General features: G+C 35.6%; 1 long non-coding RNA gene across 1 annotated transcript; it reads right to left on the reverse strand.

Annotated features, from left to right (window-relative positions):
- Positions 1-331: 331 nt before the first annotated feature.
- Positions 332-4,140, reverse strand: LOC145994403 (uncharacterized). The gene is made up of 3 exons (XR_014442351.1): positions 4,031-4,140; positions 3,210-3,323; positions 332-610 (listed from the first exon to the last, which is right to left on the reverse strand). It is a non-coding gene; the product is annotated as an uncharacterized LOC145994403 (long non-coding RNA).
- Positions 4,141-4,568: the final 428 nt, after the last annotated feature.

A 4,568-nucleotide genomic window follows, 5' to 3' on the forward strand; every position in this document is an offset into this window, starting at 1 on the left:
AAGGAAAGCATAGGAGGGAGGCCGGTAGGTAAGCCAAGGCCCTTCATGGGCTGTTACGCACAGGATTATTATTTTTATATAAATTAATAAATCCTACTTTTCTATAATAGTACTTTATTTGTATCCAAAAATATTTCATATGGAGAGACATACACACTTTCCAGAGAGAAAAAAAATTACAATTATTAGAAATATTTATGCATATATTTATACATCACCTGGTTTAGTACTGACAAATTAGGCAGGTATTGTTCATATCAGGATACTATATTTTCTGTAATCAAACAAACATCCAATCACCTGCTCAACTTGTTTTCTGAAATTTGCCAGTTTCCTAGTGTATTGCAGATAGAAAGTCGTATATACACGACATTTGACCACTTGTCTACTATTCAGGATGCTGAACAACTCCCATGTACACTCAACACAGGGAAACCGCCATTAAAATGGTTAACTTGCTGGGACCACTATAAAACTGCACTCTCATTGAAAGTCTTCAGTAAAATTTGCTTTTTGACACTTGAAATACTTCGCAAGTTCCTGTAATCTGACATCACAGTGTCAATATGTTCCAGGGTCATGTCTGTCTGCCATGCAGTATATTCAAATCCTAAAAAATAAAAGAGTATAAATAGTACATGTATCACAAAGAGAAAAATGGAAAAAAATAAATGTATATGGTTGGGGTGGACCAATGTGATATGCTCACGTTGGCTGCTACTAATGCTTAACCGTTATGGCTGTCCCATTTGTAACAAACTGATTATAAAAATATATATCGTACACATAAATGGAAAAAAGTTTAATCTGCACTGTGTCATGCATTTGGCTCTGACTATGGGATATGCATAGGTTTGGGTCTCCTGGGGGAAGAATAACAAATTTTCCCAAGATTTCAGCCTGTGTATGGAACCCATGGCCACCAGCCATCGTGAGGAAATTGGGGAGCTAAGAAAGAGTAGCGTAAGCTGGTCATGGAAACCCACGACAATGATCAGGGGTTCGTCACGACCCGTCATGCCATGGGAAAAAGAAACTTTCCCACTTCTCTCTGGATTTTTCATTTTTGTTTACACAGGATTATTAAAAAAAGAAACACACACACCAGCTTGATAACAGCAGCATATGAAATGCTAGCATGGTTTTACAGCAATAATGTCCTATGAATAGTATTCTGGTTTCGTTAGCAAAAAAAGTCATTTCACTCAATACATTACAGAGGTAAGGAAATTCTAAATCTAATGAATTACATTTCAATATGATGAAAATAACAACTTAGTTTGTTACATTTATTGTTACTTTTCCCTACAAAATTGATACATGCTTTTCGTAGTTTGGATTTCATACATTTATAACGGATATTAGAAACTATTACTAGTATATGTAGAAATACTGTGTGTCTGAAAACACTCCCGTTAATGGTTGCATGGATCCCTATTGTGCTCCACTGAAATGTGAGCTTTATAACAAGTCAACAATGGATATATTTCACATAATGGATGAACAGACTTTCTGCACTCTTCCACGAAGGCACAGTGGGATCCATGAGTATTACCGTGCAAATTGTCCATCGCCATGTTCGTTCACTTTCTTTGACCCAATGAGAGCTTCAAGAATGAAAAGAAAAGTAAAAACAAGCTGTTGACAACTTCTGCACCAGCATACATGAAAATCCATCGCTTAAAAACACTTAGGATGTAAGAGAAAAATTAATTAAAATAGTCATGGACAATTTTCACGGTAATACTCATGGATCCCACTGTACACTGGGAGTCAAAGTGATTAGTGTTGCCAAACTACAGAAGCATGTGAAAATAAACGAGTGGATCACTACCGTAATCCCCACAACCGTGTTAAAAAATTGATTTTTTTCAAACATTTACTGGAATCATTTATGGCATAAGTGTGTCATTATGTACTAGAACAAGAATTGTGGCCTTCTAAATCCATGAAACTTGACATTATAAAATATATATTAACTGTGGTTACATGCGCAGTAAATACAAATTGGATGATATTGTTAAGGCAAGGGGAATTTATGTGTGCATCAAGTTCATATGAACATAAAATCTTAAGATTGAATATAACTTAAGGACCTCAAAAGGGAAGTTACTTCCACAGAGCCATTTTCTAAATACTTTCTAAAATAATGTCATGCATTTCATCTCCGATATTGTAAATCAGCAAGAAATTTGTTATTTAGAAGCAGATTTTTTTAGCAGCAAAGTATCGTGAGTATTGTCAGTTATAAACACAGCAAATCTCAATCTGTGGTTATTCACTAACTTGTTATGTAGCTACATTAACCATCCAACTTTCATGTTAGTTCTAGTGTTGCCCACGAGACGAGACTTTGGCCTGTCTCGTCTCAAAAATATTCATTTGTCTCGGGACACATGATCAATCTCGTCTCGTCTCGAATTTTTAAAAGCCTGTCCCGTCTTGTCTCGCGGGCAACACTAGTTAGTTCAGTCTCATAGTCATAGAAGAGAGGATTCTTAGTATCTTCCAGTCAACCATGTTCTTAACTGCTTAGAATAAGTTCAGACATTGACGTTACCTTATCTCTTGTTTATTTTGTTTCAGTTTTTAAAGTCTAGTGAATACTGGTGTCATGATTTATGTAATACATTCAATTGTAACTGCTAGAGGTCTTTAGTTTGAGATTGAGTTTTGTTTTAAGTCCACTTTTATGCACAGATAGACTAATTGGGACTGGACCTACAGTTTAAAGTGGAATCTGGAACACTATATGCCTCCAACCAGGTATCAAGCCTGGGATGCTTTCATTACAAGGTGACTGCATTACCGCTATGCCATCGAGGAGGCTGCTATGGGTTTTAGTGATGATGACATGGAAGGTTTTGTTAATACAAGGTATATGTGTCAGACAGAGAGGAATAAGTTGACGTTCCAATGTTTTGTTTGCTACATATTTTTAAAAATGCAGATTGTATTAGTACTTACATTACTGATGTGTATATATTAATTTTTAATTTTGTTGGCCTCTGAAATTGTCAGTATTGGACCAATGGTTATAAATTAGTGGAACACCTCTAAATGTAAATTTTACCACATATCAATGAAAAATAGAATGCCTACATTCGCTTCCATGTGTGGTAAATACGTTTTTTCTACATTTCTTTTGCAAAAATAACATTTCTTAAATTTTGGAAATCATGAATAAATGTGTTAAAAAAGACACTCACCCTCTCCACTGTATTCTGCCCTTCTTGGGAGTAAGTCTTGCTTGATGCAATTCCTGACTTTGGCCTGGGAAATGGAAATTCTGCAATCTCTTGCCACTGCCAACTAGTAGCTGCCTGTTGCAAAAAAAGCAAATATAAACATCACTAAACATGCTAAAAATGTTCGAATTTAGTTCTACATTATCAGTACTCAGTAGTAAGTGTGTATATACATTTGCATTTTATATCCATTCCATTATTTCAAAATTTCTCTATACATTTTGTAACTCTGATCAACACAAAACGTGTTCTTGTAGTTAAACATAATTCAGGTTAGCTGCTAGTGTTCTATTTCTCAATTATGACCTTTAAAGTGCTTCTGTATTTTCAATTTAATTTTCGTTGCGCCGCTTTTCTATCATATGGATCAATCGCGACAATAACTGCGAACTTATGACATATATATGATGAAACAATCATATATTAACGCCTTACCCCATGAGCATTAAAGTGCTTTTATATTATTTTTTACGCAAGAAAAGGGCAAAGGTAATATTTTCCGTGGGTATAGCACCGTGTCATGAAGGCAACTTAGAAGAACATTGGAGAAACCTATTGTATTTTTTTAAATATATTTTTATTTACACCTTGTACTACTGCAATACAATATACATTGACAAATATGTCTTCAACAAAGTCAAGCATGCGTACGCGGAAACCAATATTTCCTTAAGAAATCGAAAAAAATGCATTGACTAACAACGGCATATTTACATCGCTGATTACTGTTATTTTAATGTGCAAGTTTATAATAATAATAATACAAATCGTAACATACTCACCCTAAGATGGCCCGGAATGTAAGTATTCTCTTGCATCTCACATTATCCTTGTCTGAAGTACCAAAAGCAAACATAAATATACATCCATCTTCGACAATTATGGCAAACGACTCGACCGAACGACTGATCTCGGTTGGGTATGAGCTACCGAGTGCTAGCGAACGTGTGAGTTTCAATAATACGGTATATTCCATGTCGTTTGTCTTGCAACCGACTTCAGCCACCAACTCGTCAGCTAGCTACCGTAACGAGTTTCAATAATAAGCTCCCTGATCCGGACTTTTCGGGATCCTGATTAGTCTGGAAATACCGAATGGTCATTTTAAAAAGTATTTAATTTTCGACGTGTTCTGCATTGCAAGTGTCTAAAAGTTATCGGAAATTGTTAGTTTTTATTCCAGAAATGCAAAAAACAATCATTTAAAGTGAAAATGACGTGTAGAATCCGAGATTTCCAGGGCTTCGAGAAATTTCGAACATTTCCCGTCCCGACTTAAAAGAATTCTGTCCCGCACCCCTACTTTCCACTGGGACATTC

This window comes from Lepisma saccharinum, chromosome 10 (assembly GCF_977018435.1).
Source record: "Lepisma saccharinum chromosome 10, izLepSacc3.1, whole genome shotgun sequence".
NCBI classification, from domain to species: Eukaryota; Metazoa; Arthropoda; class Insecta; order Zygentoma; family Lepismatidae; genus Lepisma; species Lepisma saccharinum.